Consider the following 23,388-nt stretch of genomic DNA (forward strand, 5'->3'; position numbering starts at 1 on the left):
GCTAATCTTATCTTCCATCGGCAGGGAAAGCAGCTTGGTTTAGGAAGCAATCTATATTTGGAAGGATTGGATTTTTATCAGTAAATGTCGGTAAACATCGATTTCACTGTACGCACGTGAAAAAAATATTTCCCTTAATAATAAAAGAAATGTACAGACAGGCAAAGTAAGAAACACGCTGCTTGAGAACTTATTGGAGTTCGATTCAAGGATCTTTGCTTTGTATACTTTGACACGTGATATTGACAATTTGTGTTTTAATGATAATAAAGCTCTAACTTTTTGAATCTCAACATCTACTGTCGTTAAATAATTATTACTTGACCTCCCCCTTTTCATTTCCCCCAGCTGTGAAAATTCTAATCAATGAAAATAATTTTAAAAACAGCTTAAACCTCTTTCACAGCTTTTGCACTACAGTGAAAAATTAAATAGCTACATCCAGGAAAAAAAAGACTTCAAAATAAATATTATTAACCATCAAAATTATAAAAAAATTCATATTGAATTTCCGCCAAGCTTACCCAAATTCCTAGCTCCTGTAGTCAGTCAGAGGTCATTGATTTCACTTCCCAGGGAAGCCCTGATTGTGAATACGAAGCCGCAGTAGCTATAGTCTACCCCGAAGACTTTCATTTAACTGACTTCACTTTCAGTGAGTGGGAAAAATAAAATTAAAAAGGGGAGCAAATGTTTTAGAGCCTGATCCTGCAGACCTTACTCACATGGAGCCAGGTCCTCAGCTGGTGTGAAAAGGCGTAGCTCCATTGGCTCTACACCGATTTACACCAATGAGTATCCAGCCCGTGGTGCATTGTGAGGGCTTAAGTGATGAGCAGAGGTGTTGTGAATTTCACCCCACAGGCATAAGTGTTGCAGAATGTGGCTGTTCATTCTAGTCCTCAGCTATGCTCCTAGTTGGCCAAAGATTCAGGGCAACCTGGTGAAAACTGGCAAAACGCCACTGAGGAAGCTTTGTTCAATGTACACCTGCTGAAGAGCTGGCCCTGAGCTAATTGTTAAGTATGTGTGTCACAAAGCATCCCTCAGAATATATTTTCTTCCCTTCAAAAAAACCAAAACGCAACCTGGGACTACTGGGGCTTTTGCATACCCCTGTAATTTTGAGATAAATATTCATTAATTTAGGACAAGCTTAGAAGGAACACACGTTCAGAACACAACTTGGGGTAGGGCATATTAATTTTGTTTCCTATCTGGTGCAACACAAACAAGCTGCGATGTTAATTTCAAAGTGATGTCTCTCCTTTGAGAAGAACCAAACATGGATCACTTGGGGATAAATCCCAGAATGCTTCATTCCATCAATCAGCCTGTCTCTTGTTAGCGGGAGCAAGAGCGTGTGGGCGGATTGATGTGTTTGTATCAGCCCAGTTCTCAAATCAGAATGAACATTGCTCTTAATGAAACTTTTCATTAACTTTAAAAACTCTCATCTAAAAAGATTTGAAGAGGTCATGAAATCAACAGCCCGTTACCTACTTAGCCATCTAGCTGTGTTTCTGACATCACTGGCATTTATTTATATCATGCTCCCAGTATAGAATTTGAGGGAACAGAATCTCAGCTGGTACAAAATAGCCTTCCTCTATGACACTGCTCATTTACAGTAGCTCAGGATCTGCCCCTGAGCAAATACGTGAGATTGTGTAAAAATACAAAAACAAAGCTTTGTAAAATTGATCATTAATTTAAAAAAATGATAGACATGTTTAATTCGATGAAAATTAAAGTATGAATAACATGGTTTTGGTAATTAAATATTCATGGTAAATAGGCCCAATGGCCTGTGATGGGTTTTTAGATGGGGTAAGATCCAAGTTACCCGGGAAAGAATTTTCTGTAGTATCTGGCTGATGAATCTTGCCCATATGCTCAGGGTTTAGCTGATCGCCATATTTGGGGTCGGGAAGGAATTTTCCTCCAGGGCAGATTGGAAGGCCCTGGAGGTTTTTCGCCTTCCTCTGTAACATGGGGCACGGGTCACTTGCTGGAGGATTCTCTGCTCCTTGAGGTCTTCAAACTACAATTTGAGGACTTCAATAGCACAGATATAGGTGTGAGGTCTTTTTTAGGAGTGGTGGGTGAAATTCTGTGGCCTGCATTGTGCAGGAGGTCAGACTAGATGATCATAATGGTCCCTTCTGGCCTAAATATCTATGAATCTATGAATCTATGAATTGTCCCAATCTATTGAGGCCAAGAGTTTAGTAGGATTTAATCCAAAAGGATCAGACACCTATGTGGATAATGGAAACATCTATAGCTACATTAGACAGGGTTGAAAAACAACGACAACCCTGAAAAGAATATAAACTCCAATGCTTCGGCGCACTAGCCTCCCTTAATGGACGGGAATTTGGACGAACCTTCTCCCATCAGCACATTATTCCATAATTGCCCACTAGAGGGTTTCTTGTTCTTCCTCAGTCCCAGCTGCTCTGAGCAAGGTTTAACCCTGGTTTCAGCTGAACGCAGTTTGCCTTATAGGTGAAGTTAAACAATGCCCAGCGATGGCTTCGCTGCACCTGTTGTGAAGGCTTAGTTTCAACAAGGCTCTAGAGGCCTAAAACCTGCCTGAGAGACTGTCTCTCTCCCAGTGCAATGCTGCCCGCTGGGATGAATGCAGATTTCACTAGGAGGGCAGGGAAGCACTGGAATGGGTTACCTAGGGAGGTGGTGGAATCTCCATCCTTAGAGGTTTTTAAGGCCTGGCTTGTCAAAGCCCTGGCTGGGATGATTTAGTTGGGGTTGGTCCTGCTTTGAGGTCTCTTGAGGTCTCTTCCAACCATGAGCGGGAACCCGGGAGCTGCTGGCAGGACAATTTCCACAAGAGGACTCTTCAGCTTTGGGACTCAAAGGGATGTTAGAGGGACAAACCCAAGGGTCTCATTGACTTTTATGTGTGTTGGATCAGGCTAAAGTAGCGCTAGTGTGGTGACCTTTAGGGCAGGCGGACAGCTGGTGGGCTGGGGTAGTGCTGGGGCTTAGTTTCCGTTCCCGGTTGGTTATTTTCTGGTTTGGGAAGGAGGTCCCCATATATTGACTCAGAAGCAGAGCCAATTGTTTGACTACCCTTGTGGCTCGTGGTTAAAAATGTCCAAGAGACCAGCTAACCACGCTTAGCCAAATTTATGGCCTAAAGACAAAACAGTACATGCAGAGTGATTCTTACTCCCTTTAAAACTGACTTACAAACCATTTCACCTGCCTAGCTGGGGTGACTGTAGCTAACCAAACAAGTCCCATTTGTAGCACTAAATGCGCATTGATTGCAAGAGATTTCCCATGACACCAGAATAAATTACTTAACATTTTTAGCAGCTCCGTATGGACAGCTTTGATGCTTTTGGTGGTTTGGTGCAATGCATTCTCCTGACTGTGGGGATGGGGGGTTTTTTTTGCACAAAATTGTGATAAATTCAAAGCAGCATCCAGCCCCTCCTTCCAGGAAGCCATTCTGATCTTGCAGCATGTTCACCTTACACAGAAGGTCTGCTTCAAAGGTAGACCCTCAAACACGCTTCTAGTTACACTTTGGTTTTTTTAGACTCTAAAAGCCTCCTGTTTGTCACTTAAAGTTTAAGTTTAGCCCACCAGTTTGTGCCAGTTTTGTCCTGGGTACCTCCCTGTATCTTCCCATATCTCGTCTGGAATGCTACATTTCTGGAGTTGATGAGCCATGAAAGTACGCCCTAGCTCTACTTGGTGCAAAGCATTCCTGCATCTTCACTCTGACAAGTTTCCTCTTTTCTCATGCCAGAGCTGACTTCAGCTTTGCAAAGGGTCGGGGGTGCCTGGCGTGGGTGAATAGGATTGTGGGAAGTGCGTGATACATTCAGTTAACATAGCTTCCCAACACGTACATATATAGGCAATGTGTAAGGACGGATGTGGGGTCAAGTGCCCCCCTCACCCCAATCTCTGCTTGGCCTGCTGGGTGTGGGGGAAGGAAGGGAGGGAGGCCCAGTCCTTCTCATACTGTACCTGCCGCTGCCCCAGGCAGGGTCTCTCTCAGGCAGCTGCTGTGTTGCACAGAGTCAGTGACCCAGAGGTCCAGCTTCAGCCTCTCCCCGCCCGGGCCTGGCTGCCAGAAAAAGCAGCTAACGGGGTGAAGAGGGGCCGCAGGAGAAGGACAGACACCCCCACCCCACCCCCCTGCATAGGTAACTTTGGTGAAGAGAGCCTGGCAGCCCTTGGCTGGGCACAGGGCAGGGCAGGGAGATCGCTGGGCAGAGAAGACACTTGGGGGGGGGGGGTGTCACATGTTCTCGCCTGTAGATTGTGTGCCCCCAGTATCAGGAGGCACAAACCATCTATGCATAATGTCTGTTAATCCCGTGCACATAGTGATAATTAATATGCTGTATACTACCCCGAACACAGTGGTACTGGCTAGCACCATGGACAGGCTGCGGATTTCCTTTCTTTTCTTGCTATAATGATGCTTTTAATGTACAAAGAAAGCAATGAGGGGCCCAGGGCCAAATTCTGTGCTGAGCTCCCAGCGGATACAGCACAGAAGCTTAGCCCGGGGCTGGGAAAATGGCTTTAAACCATCTTTGTGCCTCCCAGGTTGTGGCCAGCTCTGAGAGACGAGGCCCCTGGCGTATGTTAGAACAGCCCCGTGAGCTGCTGCAACTTCCAGTAGCTGCCCCAGAGCTGTCATTGGGCTGCTCTTCAGCGCAGAGCCTTCCTCCCTCTCCTGTCCCTCCTCTGGCGAGGGCTGTCTGGGGCAGGGAGGTATGAGGCTGCACTAGAGGTCCTGAGTAGCATAAAGGGGCCCTCGCAGAGGGTGGAACCTGCCCCTTGGATTGCTGCTTTGTTTATTGCATTATATGTGCAAATAAATACCCTGAATGGGGTTGCTTGTGATGGTGGGGGGCAGGGCTCAACAGTCCTGGGGTTCACTTCTGGTTTATGTCTTATATTCTTAAAAGCTCATGCTTCAGGATTTCAGCCGGACACCTGCAGGGGTCAGGAAGGAATTTGTATCCCCTTCCCCCAGTGTATTCTAGGAGGTTTCTTTTATACCTCCTTCCTCTGAAGTATCAGGGATGGCCATGGCTGGAGATGGGACACTGGGTGGGGTGCACCAGGGCTCTGAGGTGGTCCCGAGCATTCTCTCTCTCAGGTGCTTTGCTGGCTGCTTCTTGTTCACATGCTTGGGGTCTAGCTGATCCCCTTATGCGGGGCTGGCAAGGAATTTCCCTCCAAGTCAGACCTGCAGTGACCTTGGGGTTTTTTTCACCTTCCTCTGCAGTGTGTGGGTCACATACCAGGATTATCTGAGTATATCTCACTTAACCATTCCCCTGTCATGCAGGGGACTTGGGCACTGGTGCGCCTCGGTCCCTCCTATTCTCAGTCTGTGGCACACAACAGGCCAGTCTCCTGTGGGCTGCGATACTTTGGTCTCACCCCGGTTGTTGGTTCAGTGTGCGGCTGCTGGGTGGCATTGGTGGCCTGTGAAAGCCAGGAGGTCAGATCACGTGCCCCACTAGCTACACCGACCCCTCCTATTTCAGACACCATGAGGCAGCGTTCAGTACGTCCATAGGATTCGGTGCTGCTGTAGTCCGTGTTCCCTTCCTGAGGCGCTCTGGCCTTGCTGAGAGATGACATGGCCATCGCCTTGTTGAAACTCCCTCTCTTCTCACTCTAAAGCTGCCTCTCTGAAGTAATTTCATGGTCATACATTTCTACCTGAGGATCAATCTACAGCTGAAATGAATTCGCACTTACAAGCCGTTGGCATGAAGAAAGAGAGAGAGCTCACGATGTTCCTGGGGAACCAACTTTGTTTTGTTTAAAGGGAAGTTGAAAAATCATTTGTGAGAAAAAAAGAGGTGGAAATCACTTGTCACCTGCCGTCTCTTGTGTTTGTAGCACGGCTCTCCGGAGCTTTCGGGATGATGGAAGACAAAAGCTTGACTACTGCTGATTCTTCAAGCGACAGGAATGACCAAGTAGGAGGCTTTTGTCTTTGCTGGGGTCAGCCACCAGTGGGCGACATGATCACATGCACTAAGCCAATGTGCTGAGATTGCCTCTTCCAGCAATGAGAGCAATCTGAGGCAGACCTTGAGTGGGGGTGCGGAGGAATTTATATTTGACTCCTTTTGGCACATTCTGTGCCTCCCCAAGGAGCTTGCTCTCCGCCCCCCCCCCCGGCCCCGCAGGCCCAGGAGGAGCTCGCTGCCCCTCACCACCAGACGCTTGCTCTTCCCTCTCCCTCTCCCACCCCCACCCAGGCCCTGGAAAGAGCTCGCTCTTTCCTTCCTCTGCAGCCCCGGGGCCGGAGAAGTTCTGTGCCCTCAACAATTACTGGGGAGCATGCCCCTGCTTGCCCGCTCTTGCGCACGCCCCCTGAGGGGGGTTAGCAAAACACAGCCTCGTGTTGCTGAAACTTTGCTCCACTCCTTCAGTTCTGCAAAGGCCGTGGGTCGTCACAGCTGCCGAGTTGGGGGAAAGGTCACAGCTTCCCTCTGGTTTTGGTGGAGATGCTTGCAGGGAAAGGCAGGCCTCCGCATTGCTCTCAGCAGCAACCGTGGCCAGCCGTAATTCCCCGGCCCCCTCCTGCCACATGCACTGAACGCTCAGCTCCAGGGTTTGGCAACTTTTCAAAGCTGATGCTGGGGACAATGTTTGCCAACCGTACAGACGCAGGGTCAGTCTGGGCCAGGCCCTCAAGAGGCTGGGGACCTCATCACAGCACACCTGCAGCGACGGGTTAGGGCAGAACAGCGAACGGGTACTGGGTCTTCTGTTCAGCAGAGGTTGCATGCTTTTGTCCAATAAGTCCACCGGCCTCACTCAGACCATAGCAGAGTGTTTGGAGAGGGAGCCCACCAGCCCGCCTCGGGCTGTGTCACTGACCCCTGTGTGTGCGAGGCAGCTGGCCATGGACATGCGCCTTAGCTCCTTGCTGGAGGGTGAGGGCTCCAGACACCTCCGGGTGGCAGCTGCGCCCAGGTGGCAGATTCCTAGACGTTCCTTGGGGAAAAAAAATGTTAAAAATAGGTTATGCCAGATCAGAGTGGTGCTGTGAGAAAGGCAGTGCGGCATTCCCTGGCTGACTGCACAGGCGAGGGGGTGCTCCGGACGCCGTCGCGGGGACCAGTGGTCAGATGACGGACCGTACGTCTGGCACAGCGCATTGGGGGACCACCGCCACGTGCTCACCCTCAGTCGACAGCTCACCACGCTGGCCACGTGTGGTTTGTAGAAGAGCGCCGTGAGGCCGGCCGACAAGGTGCCCCGAGTGAACGCTGACAATCGCCTTGTTGAAACTCCCTCTCTCTGGGCTCAGCCTGGGTGCCCTGTGGGTTGGTATTGTTCAAATCAGTATTAGGATTAGAGGGAAGTGTTTAGACTTCATGGAATGCATGTGAGCTGCTGCTTACATTAATCTCAAATATTTGAGCGTTTCCATTGTAAGCGTCTGTCAATGGTGTAAATCACCAGCCAGGAAAGAGACATTGACTAGTGTGAAACGCTGGCCTCCAGCAGAAGGTGTTACGTCCTGCCCGACAAGGAAGACCCATCGGATGGACTAGAGTGGACCATTCACAAGGAGAAAAGACTTTGGTGTTTCCCTTCCCTCACCCTGAAGATGAGTCTTGTAAGGAATCCCTCCCATCAGACGAGTTTGTAGCTCAAAGCAGAAGGGGGGAAGGATATAAAAACCCTTAACAAGGAGGAACTGTATCTTTATGGGTGACAAGGATTACGAGGCATAAGCAAAAGATCCCCAGTGCTTAGCCTGGGTTAGCCCTAAAGCACATAGAGAGCTTGCTCATTATTGACACTTATCTTACTTTTTGAAATATAAGACTGGAACTTATTTATATACGTTTACCTGCTTTAACCTTGTAAATAACTCCCTTGTTTCCTTTTCCTATATAATAAATGTTTAGACAGTTATTATAGGATTAGCTACAAGTGTTGTCTCTGGTGTGGAATCTAGAGTGCAACTGACCTGGGGTAAGTGACTGGTCTTGGGGGACTGGGAGTAACCCGCATGTTGCTGTGATACTTAGTGGAAGGGACCATCTGTCCCGAAGGGAAGCTCACCTGGGTGGCAAGAGAGATCAGAGTACCCAAGGGGACTGTCTGTGACTCCATATCAAGGCTGTTCCAGTGTTTGAGGCGTTTACACTTGATAATTGGTTGATGAAATTTAAGTATAGACAATTTGGCAATTTGGTGGGAGTGGGGGGTGCCCTGGCTCTTAACAGTCTGCCCTGAGGTTGGGACTCATGCTCCTGAGCCCCTGCAGGACAGCTTGACAAGCACCAGTCCGGGAACGTTTTGGCCCCAGCGCGTGCTGCCACGGAGAAGCAGTGAAAGCCGCTCGCTCTCTTTGCTGGCAGCGGACGCTGGATTGAATGCCACAAAGGCAGCACACCCTGGTGGCTTCCCGGGTGTCCCTTGCCTTGCTCGCTGCCTCGGCCTGGTTGCGAGGGAATTTCTGGAGGGGGGAGGCTCAGGTGGCAGGCTCCGTTCTCAACCGCCAGGAAGCTCCGTGGCCAGTTCTGCCAGTCCCGTTCAGCGCCCCCCAAGCTCAAGAGCTGCAGGCCGCGTTCCCTCGGCCAGGCCAGCGGAGGTGAGCGGGTGGAGTTCCTCCTTTGACACGTGAGTGCAAGCAGAAAACAGCAGTGCAGACACCCTGCCACCATCGGTCCCCCGAGCACAGACGGACGCACCGGCCTTCGCTTGTCCCCCTCCCGCCCGCCGGAAAACAGCTTGGGCACCACAGTGCATTGCTGGTGGCCCCCCAAGACATGGACACAGCATCCCTGCCACCCAGAGGCAGTAGGAGGGAAGTGCACCATGGGTGCCGAGGGAGAGAGCAACAGGTCCTGTTGGGATAGCCTGGAGGTGTCTCTTTAGATGCTATAACTGCTGACAGGAGCACACATCTCTTGGCAGGGTATGTGGGGAGGCTTTCATGCCCCTGAATGAAGATGCTGGCTTCCCCAGGAGCGCACCCTGACAGAGGACACCACCAGCAACCTGATGGAAGACCCTGAGGCCAGGGCTGGAGAGGAGAAGGAGACCATTGAGGGGATTTTCATGCATTAGGTCCTCTTGGGGGCTGGGAGGTGTTGTGTGAGCCAACAAACTCCCCTGCCCTCTGACTTTGGCTTTTTGTTTCTTAAATAATGTGAAACCAGCACTTGGGTGTGTGCCCACAAGCTCAGGTTTCTGTGCTGTTCAGTGTAGGCCTGCCGGAGAAAAAACTCGACTCAGAGACTTTTTTCAGACTCTCTCACATCTGGTCTGGCTCTGGTTTCAGTGTAGAAGCCACAGCAGAGGTGGGTGGAGAGTAGGCATGGATTGGTTAGGTGTGCTGGGATGACTTTGGCTCCTCTGTCGAGTAACGGTAGCCCGCAACTCAACAGCAGAAGGGACGGATAATATTTCCTATTTGTTGTTTTAGGAAACAGCTCCCTAAACATGGTACAAAAGCTTATTTGCCATGAGAAATTTGACACAAGAAATGTTTCTTAAAATTGTCTTTAGTGTTTAAGTAATAACAGAGAAACAGAATTAACGTGACTATTAACTATTAACGATCAGCACCATTTAACAACTAACTTTTTGTTTTAAATAAGCAAATGTTAAGGAGGGGAACCACCCCCCCCTGGATCTATTAAACCTCCCCCCTTCCTCCTAGAAGAAGGGCTAGATCCATCTCCCCCCATATCTGGGGCAGAGGACAGACTGGCTTAGGAGGCTACCTCCTGGCTGAGCAGCTCATCAGTAGGCCTCACCTTAAAAATTCAGGGTAACCTCTTGTTCCTCTGGGTATTTCTCCAGAGTGCACTTGTGGGTCCCCACCATCCACTCCTGTTCTAGGAGTGCTCTGGCCTAAGCCTGCAGCTCCTCCCTCTCCTGCTCCATGGTGAACACCAGCTCTTTACCCTCCTCCCTCGCAGCTTTCAGGACCAGTTGTGCCTGGCCTCATGCCTCGAGGATGAGACCCAGGTGAGTTCTTAAGGCCTGCACCTGGGGACCTGGGAGAGCAGGGGCTGGGGAGCCAACCCGATGTTACGGTGGGCAGCGGTGGCTGCTGGCTCTGAGGATCGGGTGCCTTGGGCACTCCCCTGCACCTGTGGGTGCCTCTTGTGGAGGATGCTGGTCTCTGACTCTCTTCCTGTGACCACAAGGGAGCGTTTTTCTTGGCAGCAATAGAAGGTTTTTCCCCTTTTCCTGCCTGTCTCAGTCACTGGTGATCATCTCTCTCAAGGCACTTGCTCAGCCCTGTAGGCAGCTGTTCCCGATAGAATACCATGCTCCAAGCGCCACCTGGTTCCTCCCTCCATCAACAGCCATGGAGATGGAGGGGGGTCTGCTAGGAGATGCTTCTGGAGGGCTGCTGTCCCACAGAGTTTGTTTCCTGTGGGCTGAGAAGGCAGGTTCCCCCAGGAGACATTTCCCAGTGGTGACAAGACAGACAGGTTGCAAAGCGTCTGGCTGGCTTTATTCCAGCAGGCCTGTTGGAGTCGTAATGGGGCTCAGCGAGCCCTGGCTTTCCTGCAGCCAGCTAAGAGCGAAAACGAAAAGGGCAAAATGTGTGTTCAGCCCATTCATTAATAACCAGAAATCCACAACACAAGCAGCCCTCAGTGTGTCCCCCATGCAGCGTGTCAGCTATCCCCAGGGGCACACCCGTTACTGCACATTCCAGCTGGGATGGGGCTTGGGCCCTACACAGAGGTTTTGTCCTTTCCCAGCTCTCTGACTCATCAGACAGAAAGCCATAGAAATGAAATGATTCGTCTCTATTTATGTACACATGGGCCATTTATCCCAGAGCCTGTTTTATGGGCTGGGGGATGTGAATGTGTTTCCTATATAAAGTCAAGCACTGTGTGTGAAATTCTAAGCTCCTGTTTCACTCCCCCTATATTAGACTCCCTGTCTTCTTACAGGAAGCTCTAATAAAGTCTCCAGGGATGTTTAAAATGACTTTTTTTTAAAAAAAATCCCCAAATGGAAACACTAATGTTGCTAAGACACCCCACTGTGCGATAACACCGAGCCAGGGAATATTTGTAGGGCAGTAAAATAAACTCATTAAATCGATATTCTGAATGCACTGTCTATGACACAAGCATGTGGCAAGTATTTGGTATCTCTTGATTGAAGGGAAATGGCTGATTGGGTGAGGAGGCCGTCACTGACAAAGATCAGACCTCGTTAGCCAAACGGGTCGATTAGCTAGAAACAGGCCCTCTCTGCAAAGTGCGTCACTGGATTTGAACGACGCCGAAGTTCGGGGGCTTGACTTCGAGACCCCCCCTCTGCAAATCACCCGTTGCGATCAAAACCAATAGAGCTGTTCAGTGCATCAGAGACAAGCTTCTCAGGGGCTGGAGGCTTTTAACATGGCTAATACTGACTATGAGTCTAGAGCGTTTGCAGAATGTGGTAAAGTTACGTGGCAATTCACAAATCATAGAATCATAGAATATCAGGGTTGGAAGGGACCCCAGAAGGTCATCTAGTCCAACCCCCTGCTTGAAGCAGGACCAATTCCCAGTTAAATCATCCCAGCCAGGGCTTTGTCAAGCCTGACCTTAAAAACCTCTAAGGAAGGAGATTCCACCACCTCCCTAGGTAACGCATTCCAGTGTTTCACCACCCTCTTAGTGAAAAAGTTTTTCCTAATATCCAATCTAAACCTCCCCCACTGCAACTTGAGACCATTACTCCTCGTTCTGTCATCTGCTATGTATCAGCCTGATCCTCAACTGACGTAAACTGGAGTAGCTCTATGGATTTCAACTTACATTAGCTGAGGATCTGGCCCCTGGACTGCAGCATGTCTCCTGACCCAAGGAGCTTGCAGTAGAAGACAAGGTTGCGCATTTCAACTGCACAGCTAAGGTTAAGTCTTAGGCCCTAGGTAACAGACAGTGGGGCTTGCGGAAAGGGAAATACACCAGCAAAGTGGAAGGTTGCATAGAGCAGGGCTACCAAAGGGGCTGATGATTACTTGCTAACCGCTAGGCTAGGGAACACTCTGGTGTGGGGCTCCCTCAATCGCTCCTATTGGAATTTTTCCACTTTCATTAAATAATTTAAATATTAATTACGAAAGAGTTAGAAGGACTCTGCAGCCTAGTGGTTAAGGCTTTCGCTGAGCGGTGGAAGATTCTTTCTCCTCATCGGGTACATAACAGGACTAAAACCAAGGATCTCGCACATCCTGGCTAGTGCACTAACCGCTAGGCTAAAGGGCATGAAAGGGCTGCCTACCAGTGTTTCCGCAAACATTTCCCACCCATATGCGGAATGAATTTTGTTATGTGCACCAATATGGTGGCGATGTGTCACTGGCTGGGCTGGATTGGGGCCGGGGTGCCCGTCCCTTGGCTGCGGCAGATCCGGGCCAGGGCTGGGTTCGGGTCAGGGGACGGGCGCCTGTCCCCCGGCTGCGGCAGGTCCGCTGGGGCTGGGTTCCCTGAGCGCCTGTGCGACACTTAACAGGCTGCTGCATGGTCGTGCAGCTTACAGGGAACTTAGCTCCCTGGCTGTTTTATGTGGAGTTAGGCACCTACTGGAGGAGGCCTCACATGTGATTTAGGCAACTAAATGCCTATTTTCCCCGATTCCTGAATCACAAGCAGAGACAGCTGCTGAACACCAGGACGGGACTTCGCACATACCCGTCTGGTTAACATCTCCCACTGGCTAGCTTGGGCACCTTCCCGGCCAGTGTGCTGGCTTTGTGAATCTCATTCAGAGGTGCCCATCTCTCCCTGTTCATTGCACAGCAGCCTAGGCACCTAGCTCAGGCTCTGTGGACCACAAGGCTGTTCCTGAGGTTTTTCCAGGTGCCTAAAAGTTAGGTGGTGTGATTCTGGGCAACAGAGACAGAACTCCTTAAGTCTCTTACGTGATGGGTTGGAAGGGTTAAGGAAGAATCAATAACTGAAAACCACCCTGCACCTGATCATTGCAGACCAAAGGGAGCAGAGAAGCTTGTAAATGTATGTAATAAATGAAAACCTCTTTTTTATGTATAGGACACCCAAAAAACCCAGCCCTAACAGAAACACCATGTCATGTCTGATCCACTAATACATCTTTATTCTTTCAACAATTTCTGCAAATCAGATAGCCCTGCTGTCCTTGAAAAGACTGCTACAACTTTTCAGAGAAATCCTTCAAACTGCATCATTTATTCTCTTATGTACTGACCACCCCGCAAAAAAAAAAAAAAACCTAGCTACAGTTGTTTTTATTCTGCTAAAAGGGCATACATGCAGTGGCTTGGTCTTTGCGTGCTTTCAGAACAGCATGGAGGCATAGGAAGGACAAACCACAATTAACCTCTCTAAGGGATTAAAGGGGATTTGAAAAAATAAATAAATTCCATTTTATTTGGTCTTTTGGCCTCAGAAGCATTCTAAGTTTCACACTTGCCACTAATTTTCTTTTGGGTTTCAAAGATCATGTGTTAGTTTGACTGAAAAGGAGCCTCTGGAAACTGCTTGTATGCTGTAGTGCAAATGCAAAGGAGACATGAATGCTGATGAGAAAGGGTTTGATCGATGCCAACGTGCGAGGAAGAAGAGTTCACCTTCAGCATCTGGAAAACCTGGTAAGGCAGATGCTTGATTCAGAGCATATGACCTAGGTGAGCAAACTTTTGTGACCCTTCTGCCAGGTGGAGCCAGTAGCAATGAGGGCCGGGTTCAATATCTAGGGGTTCCTTTTCAACAATACAACACAAAACCAGCTCGAGCCCCCACCCAGTGACTTGGGACAATTACACACCACCCTCTGGGTGCCTCTAAGAAGCTATACTTCCCCTCTTGCAAGCACAGGGTCTGAGTGTAGTAAAACCTTTTAATAAAAGGAGGGAAGTGACTCAGCATTAATTTGGGAAAACACCACAACTCAGGTTCATAAACATAAACCATGAGTAAAAGACCCACCCCCCAAGTAGGTTGGGCAGTGTCCTTTTCCCCTCAGGGTCTTAAGTCCAGAAACCCAAAAGTCCTTTTCACGTGCCCATCCCTTCTCTACACCTCACTCACAGTTGCTGTCCTTGGCCAGTGGAGCCCCAGAGGTCAGAGGTTCATCTGCAGAGTTCACCTCCCACCCTGTGTGGAAGGGGGTGATAAGGAGGCACCTTACTCTCTCTGCTGCTCAGACACTCACTCTTCTCCCCAGCGGCCAATTGCTACACCTCTCTGCAAGGTTTTGCTCTGATCCCCTCTACCAGGCTAGTCACTCACCAAGATATCTTCAGGGTCCCTCACTTAACACAGCTCTTAATGATTTCAGCTGTTAGCAGAGGAGCCTCACTGTTAGTACACATGAGGAAGGTCTCTTACAATAAAAACACTGTCTCAAAGTAGGTCTAATACTTAGATCTAGGTATCAGCAATTTCAGCTCTGTAGTTTCCACGGTATGCATCCAATGAAGTGAGTTGTAGCTCACAAAAGCTCATGCTGAAATAAATTGGTTAGTCTCTAAGGTGCCATAAGTACTCCTTTTCTTTTAGCTCTGTAGTATGTAATTGATTTAGCTCCTTTATTACACCAGGGGGAAGACAGGACCAAATTCCACCTAAAACCCTTAAACAGAGCCCATATAAACATCTCCACTTATTGGGCATTGGAACCCATGTCCCCTGCCTAGCAAGTGCTGTTCAGTTGAGGGTGAGTCCTTCCATTGGGGTATGCCAGGTACAGTTCTGCTGCCCTTGGTTCACACAACAAGGATAACAACACTTTATTACTCCTGCCCCAATAACAGGGAGACTGGGCATCCAACACCAGCCACAAGTGATCATTTGGGCAAGCAATCCCATCATGCTGAGCACCTAGACAGGGGGTATGTGTCAATGCAAACAAGATCGGCTCCTGAAGTCTTTTTCCACAGCTCACCACTAGATGTCAGGGGATAGCTTATCCAGACTCTGCTTACACTTACACACAGCAGAGGAATGTGTTACCAGACATACATGCACTCTACAGTCCTGGCAATCCCTTGTGTTCAAAAATCATGAGTCAGACTCTCCAAAATTATGTGACTGGTTTAAAAATCATGAGATTTTTAAAGACAAGAAAGCTGGGGTTCTTTTTTTTGACTTGGAGGTTTCTGAGGCTTCAGAGGGCACTCACTTTATGTTTTCAGGCGTTTCCCGGCAGCCATGAGGGCTAAAAACTTTGTTTTTTAAGTGAAAGGTGAGACGGCACCTGTGTTTGCTAGAATATACATAATCTGTGCAGTCATTGCCTTTGTGTGTGCAATGTCACATGCCCAAACTTTCAGTCAGTTCCAATCCCCACAAATAAACTCTCTCTTATTTCCCAGTGTTCACAGAGCTCAAGGTTATAAACTTGCTCCAGCTGAATTAAACAGGAGCAAAAGGCTGCATGGACAGGGGAGGGGTAGCTCAGTGGTTTGAGCATTGCCCTGCTAAACCTAGGGTTGTGAGTTCAATCCTTGAGGGAGCCATTTAGGGATCTGGGGCAAAAATGGGGGGATTAGCCCTGCTTTGAGCAGGGGGTTAGACTAGATGACCTCCTGAGGTCCCTTCCAACCCTGATATTCTACGATACTCTTATTTGGGTGTACTTTATGTCAATTAGGACCAGCTTTAAGCTAAACTGAAATGAAAGTCCATACAACTTTTTGCACCTGTTAAAATCACACTGGAAGTTAAACCAGTGCCATTCTGGATCCTGACAAGTTCTAAAACCTTGTTCATGCTGGAAAAGTTTTCTCCAGAAATGCAAAATGGAGTAGGACTATTCTACAAGGATGATGGTCCAGTGGCTAAGGTCTTAGTTTAGGCCTTCAAAGATGTGGGTTCAAGTCCCTGCTCTGCTATAGATTTCTTATGTGCCCTTGGGTAAGTCACTTCATCTCTATACCTCAGTTCCCCATCTGCAATACAGGGAAATAGCACTGCCCTGCCACGCAGGCGGGTTGTGAGAATAAAATACATTAAACCCTGTGCAGCCCTCAAATGCCACAGCAATGGGCCCGACAAAGGGCAAACAAGATGCTGCTGGCAACTGGTTTAGTTGACCCTCGTGAAAGGAGATTAAAACAGGTGTTAAGGATGGCTCTGGTGACTGGAGACTTGTCTAGATCGTAACTCCAACCCTGCCTGGGGGGAACCTTTCACACTGTAGAGAAGACCATTTTGAGCCTCCCCCCGCAAGATGCCTACAAATAAATCACCTTCCCCCAAAGTCAGTTTCCCTTTGCAGACACTCATGTCATGGCTGGCTCAACTACTTCCCCTACGCCCAGTACCTGTCAGGGGCTGGTTCTGGTTCCCAGTACTGCCAACGCTCAGCATTCAAAAATCATGGATCAGCCCCCCACAAACCCATGAGGCGGACCTAACATCCACAAGGTGATTGGGGATTGTGGGGGGGGAAAAATAAATTATGTATTTTCTGTGTGTGTGTCTCCTGGGTCTTGCACGCCCCCCGCCCATCCCCCAAGGTGTGTGAGACACAAAAACGAAAGCCGCGGCTCCGCAACTCCCTTCCCCCACATTGCCCCAAAACCCTGCACACCCAGACCCCTCACCCCCCCATCTGTCCCCTCCCACTTCCTCCAGCAGGTCCCTCCACATTCCTCCAACAGCAGACTTCCTTAGCAGGGTCCCAAAGCTCTCCATTCCCCCCTTGGCAGTGAGTGAGCACCCCCCAGATCCTCCAGCAGCCTCCTGCTCCCCCCCCGCACTCCCACAGTGCTCCCCCGCTGCACCCAGCCACCCGAACACCTGGCTCCTGCAGTCCCTCCCACTTCCTCCCCCCACACACACACCTGGCAACTGCAGCCCCTCTTCCTCACAATCCCACAGGCTCCAATGGGAGCTGCAGAGCCGGTGTTTGGGGCAGGGGCAGCACGCAGAGCCCCCATGGCTGCCTTTCTGCTTCAGAGCTGGAGGGACATACCAGCTGCTTCCTGGGAGCCTGCCAGCTCTGCCAACCGGACTTTTAATGGCCCGGGACTGGAGCCACCAGAGTCCCTTTTCGACCGAGTGTTCTGGCCAAAAAACGGACACCTGGCAACCCTACCTGCGGCCAGACCAGCAGCGGCTGGGATGGGAGGCACAGGTGCTGGGGGGAAGGGCTGCCACATCCCCTGGTTTGTCGTTGTTTCCATCATCAACAGGGTTTACATTTTGGTTAAATGGCTCTCAGCACCCGCGCTATAAAAATTGTTCCAGCAGATTCCCCCTGCAGGACTGGGTGGGAGAGGGCTATCCAGCTGCTCCCTGCTCTGTCTGGGGCAGGGGGAGGCAGCTGGGGGAGCAGAGGTTAGCACCAGCCTGGGCAGGGCAGAGAAATTAGAAATGGTTCTGGCGAGGAGCTGGAGGCATCACAGAGCAGGCTGGAAAGTGGTGCCCAGATTTGCAAACGCTTGTCTAAACCTGGGTCATCTCTCCCCTTGATCCCTGCAACCCCCATCTCTTTGGGCCCCCCTGGTTCTCACATTGCACCTTTGGTGTTCAGGGCTGGCTCCTGGCCAGGGGCAGACCTCTGCTTCTTTCAGTGTCAAAATTCTAACAGACCCGCATTGTCTGGCAGCCTGAGTCCCTGCATAACACAACAAGTGGTTGCCACTGGCTCTTGCCAGAGCCTCCTAAAGGTACAGTTCCCCACATCTTCCTTCCCCCACCAAACAAAACAATAACAATTAACCATATACACACATACAAATGCTCAGAACAAAACTACTAACCAAACACTGTTCAATTAGTCTCCCAGGTGCCCTGCATTGTGGTTCCTGCTTGTCTGAGAACTTCTCGGGCAAGATGACAGAACCCCTTGTCTCCCTCCCTTCTGGGATTTGGAAAAGGGGCCACTTGGTCCTCCATCATACACGTCCGTCTGGAGAGACAACCTCTGTCTCCTGACACGTCTGCAAGTCCCCAGTGACTCTGTTCTGTTGAACAAAACATCAGAAGGTGAGTTTCTTTGCTGATTTCCATAGTCACAGAGTTTGCTGTTTGCCCTTTCATCCGCGAGTACATTTGCAGTTCCAGAAACGCTTCACAAGCTTTAGCATGAGAGCTCATCCATGCAGATCTAGACTGCAGAACTCAGATCTCCAAGGGGAAAGAACAACTCTCACCGGCGTCAGAGCCAATCGCGAAACATTGAACTTCCCCTTCTCCTGAATAGCTCTTCACCCATAGACACTGACAGCCTCACCCATTTGAACACACTCCAACTGGACGGCCCGTTCCAGTTTCCTCCTCCTACAGGAAGAGGAAAAAATATAATTTATTTTTGTAATTCTATTTTTGTTTTTTAATTGTTTGGGAGGTGCTCAGATAATATGGTAACGAGAACCATGTGAGCACCCAGAAAGAGTCAGAAACAAAAATTCATAGTAGAACATGTGTTTGACATTATTCCCTGTTCATAGACTCATAGATATTAAGGCCAGAGGGGACCATTAGTCCCGTTGGTCTAGCTTCCAGTATAACACAGTCCAGAGAATTTCACCCAGTTATTCCCCAATAAGTTGTGTGTGACTAAAGCATTTCTCCCAGAAAGGCATCCAGTCTTGATTTGAAGGCTTTGGATTGGAGAATCCACCACTTCCCTTGGCAGTTTGTTCCCACGCAGAATCACCCTCAATGTTAAAAATGTGTGCCTTCTTTTCACTGTTCTCTATAAGTCATTCAGGGGTTGTTATTTGCCTCTCTAAAAAGCATCAGACAACGAATCAGGGAGCAGAAATAATACCATCTGATGCTGCCAAAGTTTGGATCCGGATGCTACATAGAGGACCTGATCCAACCATCTTTAGTGTGGGCTGAACCAAAACCAAATTGAAATTTCCAATCTAGATCCAAAGTTTGCAATTTAAGCATAGTTTATTGGTTCCTGCTCTCTCTCTCTCTCTCTCTCTCTCTCTCTCTCTCTCTCTCTCTCTCTCTCTCTCTCAATTAGTATTTTATAGAGGGTTTTATTTTGTTGGTGTTAGCATATAAGCCTGTTTGTCAGCCTGAGATAGAATTTTTGGTTTGACCTCTTGATACTCTTATATCTTATACTAATATGTGTGACCAAAGAACAAAGACCATGTGTGTGTTGCTTCTCCCTGGTCACATGGGTTTGTTAGTACAATGGGGAGAGACAAGGGATAGAGCAGTTCAAGTGTTACAGGGCATGGTGGGAGTGTAATATATGAGCACACTTGAAGACTGCTTCAACCCCTATCTCAAGGCAAGGTCAAGCAACCAGCTGGAAGGGGCAAGGAGGGGTTGGGGGGAAGGTATAAAACACTAAAAGGCCAAAGAAATGCCTGTCTCTGACTGCAACACACCCTCACTCCTCACCCCTCCCATGGGATACAAAAGAAGTGGGATGAAGATCCTAGACTCACGACCCCCCCAAAACGGAACATGACCATAAATTGTAAGGGGTGGGACAGTGGGTGTGCATTGCGGGTATATTTGAGTCTGCTAAGAAGGAGGAGGTGGGAATGGGGACATAGGCAAGGCTCTGCGGCATCCGATCTGGAAAGGGGGACATGGGGTAAATGCTCTGCAGCGTCAGAGCTGGGAAGGGGGACATGGGGAAAAGGCTCTGTGGTGTCAAGAGGTGGAAGTGGAACCCTGGGAAACAGACTCTGCCGGCGTGTAGAGCTATGGATATGCTTGTTTGGAACAAACCCCAATAAACATTGCATTGCCTGCTCTTCAGACTTCTGGTCTTCTGCTTTCTGTCTGCGTGACAAGAACCAGGGGAGAGGGTGAAGGGAAAGCCCCTAACAGTTGGTATCGTGTCTTGTTTCTTTAAACTAATTCAAAGAATTCCTGTGGCCTATGTCAGTGGCTCTCAACCTTTCCAGACGACTGTACCCCTTTCAGAAGTCTGATTTATCTTGCATACCTCAAGTTTCTCCTCACTTAAAAACTACTTGCTTACAAAATCAGATATAAAAGTGTCCCAACACACTAGTACTGAAACATTGCAGACTTTCTCATTTTTACCGTATAATTATAAAATAAGCAATTGGAATGTAAACTCTGTACTTACCTTTCAGTGTATAGTGTATAGAGATCAGAATAAATAAGTCATTGTGTGTCTGACTTTTTAGTTTGTATTGACTTCGCTCGTGCTTTTTAGGTAGCCTGTTGTAAAACTAGGCAAACATCTAGATGAATTGATGTACTCCCTGGAAGACCTCTTCAAGGGTACACGTACCCCTGGTTGAGAATTACTGGCCTATGTTATACAGGAGGTCAGACTAGATGATCAGAATGGTCCCTATCTGAATTTATAATCTATTAATCTATACCTTTATTACTGATGCTAGATACCATGATGAATGCTTTACAAATGGCATGGACAGACAGATAGATGCCAAATTCACCAGCCTGGAAACAGATATCCTCTCCTTATCCATAGAGCAGATTTCATAAGAAGAATTCTTTCTTACCCTGAAATTTGAGGATGAGTATAGAGTGGCAATGCATCTCCTGAGCCCTTGGGACTTTACAAATCGCACCTGGACCTGTCTTGTCTTGGGAGAGGTAGGCAGGTTTTTCAAACACGCCCTTCGATTCTGAGAGGAGGGAAGAGGGGAAAAAGGGACAAAGAGGAAAGATAACACAAAGGATCCAATCCTGCTCCTTTTGCAGTCAATGAAACGGGAGCAGGATAAGCCCCAAAATTTTAGAGGGAGTCTGGAGGCCTGACTGAAGCCCATTGAAGTCAGTGGAAAGACTCCTATTGACTTTTAAGGATCAGGCCCATGTTGCAGTGACTAGAGTATAAGGAGATGTGCATACAATTCTGGGCTCTGCCACAGATTTCCTGTGTGTCCTTGGGCATGCCCCATGATCTCTCTGTGCAGCACTTTCCCAAGCAGTAAAAATGAGGATAATTCTTGCCCATGTCTGTGAAGTGCTTTGTGTGAGAGTGAAGGAAATGAGATCAAAGCTTAGGCTGGAGTAAAAGCTGTGCAGGGCTTTGAAAACAAGAACAGGGCTTTTAAATGTGAAGTGCTAGGGAAGGGGAGATTCCAAGGGAGGGAAAGGGGGTGGGGCGGTGATACAAACATGCAGGAAAGAATATTGAGCAGCCCCTTTGTGGCTGTACTGAAGAGAGAAGATGGAGGTGTGGAGGAGGGCAGAGAGAAGGAGTTTGAAATAACTGAGATGGGTGCAGTCAGGGGCATGGATGAATGTAAAAGTTGAATAAGAACCTCAGATTTGGGCCCACATTGAATATACCTCGCACAGAGTTAGCAGAAGTAATATCTGCTGGCTGATTTAAGTATTAAAGCTCCAAACAGCTGGGTTTGAACTTTATGCCAATTGAAAGTTCATGGGCTAGATCCTAGATGGTTTATCATAGAATATCAGGGCTGGAAGGGACCTCAGGAGGTCATCTAGTCTAACCCCCTGCTCAAAGCAGGACCAATCCCCAACTAAATCATCCCAGCCAGGGAGGAAATGACTCACCCCAAGGTCACAGCCAGGAGGAGAACCCAGGTATTCTGAATCCTAGCCAGGAGCCCTAACCACTGGACCAAGGTTTGACTCAGAGTCACTGCATTGAAGTCAATCGAGCCAGAAGCTGGGCTGGTGCAAATCACCATTGTTTTATTGAGGTCAACAGAGCTATGCTGATTTACCTGAGCTGAGGATCTGGCCACACATCTGAAAAGACTTTCTATCAGCTGGCGAAGTAGAGGGAATATACTTCTGCAAAGCCACCTTAAATCGACTTTTGCTTTATGTTTGTGTGGGTGGACAGCTGGTTAACAGGGAACTGTTTTTTCTACTCTTACCAATGGAATGAGGGATCTACATTCTAATGCTATTTTATCAGCTGATTCCTAGGTCTCCCTCTCTGGAGACCTGGTACTTCCTAATTATGATGTTTATCTGTCCAACTTCAGGAAATTCCAGCAAAGTCTCAGACCAATAAAACCTTTATTAGGAAAGCAGCAAATCCAAATGTAATTAAGGCCTGATTCTCCAACCCTCCTGTCCGTGACTGTAACTGGAGTCAATAGAAGTTCTGTGTTTAGAACGGCTGCAGAACGGCTATTTGTTTAAAATCAATCAATCAATCAATCAGAGGAACAGGTGTTTGAGTTTAGCGAGAGTACTTGTGGGAAGAAAACTATAATGGTCAAATATTTGCTGAATGGAAATGTGAAATTGTGCCCTTGATTGAAACATTTACAGTCTGGGCTGTTCCGGTTAGTTACATCAGTTGTCCAATCAGAGAGCAGAAACAGTACCACATGACTTACGTAACTAGCCAGTATCACCTTGCAGCAAATTGTTTACAAATGATCTGCAGATGAAGGCTTATTCCCTGCAGAAAGTGGCAAACCATTTTCAATAACAAGTAGTTTGGAGAATTTTGCTCAGCTTTAGCGGCAAATTGGAGAAGAAAACCAAAGACAGATGATTCCTCACGCTGAATGTGGTTGCGAGGTGAACTCTAGTGCTACGGGGTCAGGTGGCCCTTTATAGGACCTCACCTGGGTCAAAGAATCATAGAACCATGGGGTGAGAAGGGACCACGAGGGTCATCTAGTCTAACCCCTGCCAAGACTCAGGATTGGTTGTGTCTAAACCACCCGAGATGGATGTCTATCCAGACTCCTTTTGAAAACCTCCAGTGAAGGAGCTTCCATGACCTCCTTAGCCATCTATTCCATTGTCCTACTGTTCTTACAGTTGGGAAGTTTTTCCCGAGATTTAATCTAAATCTGCTCTGCTGTAGTTTGAACCCATTGCCTCTTGTCCTGTCTGGTGATTTAACCACCTCCCCAGATGCAGGCAAAGGTCTCATGTGATGGGAGCCCTCTGACTTTTATGCCTTTGCTACAGGGTTAGCCCAGTGATCCAGGCACCTGGATCTGAGCACCCACCTTAGCCTTGTCCGGTGTGAGAAGCCCTACTGCAAAGCTCTATAGTGTGTCCTCACAAGTGCTGTATTCCAGTTTTCCCTGTGTGTGTCTCTAGGACTTCAGGGATCCTATAGTGTCACAAACATGTTGGGGCGGGTAAATTACATCTGCATCCAACCAACATCTCAGTATTTCACTGAAGGAGGCTGAACAAAAGCTAACAACCAGCTGGTTGCTAGTATGAAAAACCTTTTTTGACTTACGTTACCAGTAGAATATTGGTTTCCTAAATGGGTGGAGATGCAATTTGTCACTAAGACAGGGTGGGTCTCAGAGCTGATTCTGCAAACATTGAGACCCACTGATATCCATTGATCCAGCCCAGCCCTGTGTTCACAGTCTGGGGAAGATGCAGACTTGAGCTTTGACAAAGACAAGGGTCTGAGAGTGTCTGAGAGAAGGAAAGAGGACACACAAGTGTA

The sequence above is a fragment of the Lepidochelys kempii genome, chromosome 2, assembly GCF_965140285.1.
Source record: "Lepidochelys kempii isolate rLepKem1 chromosome 2, rLepKem1.hap1, whole genome shotgun sequence".
In the NCBI taxonomy this organism is placed as follows: domain Eukaryota; kingdom Metazoa; phylum Chordata; order Testudines; family Cheloniidae; genus Lepidochelys; species Lepidochelys kempii.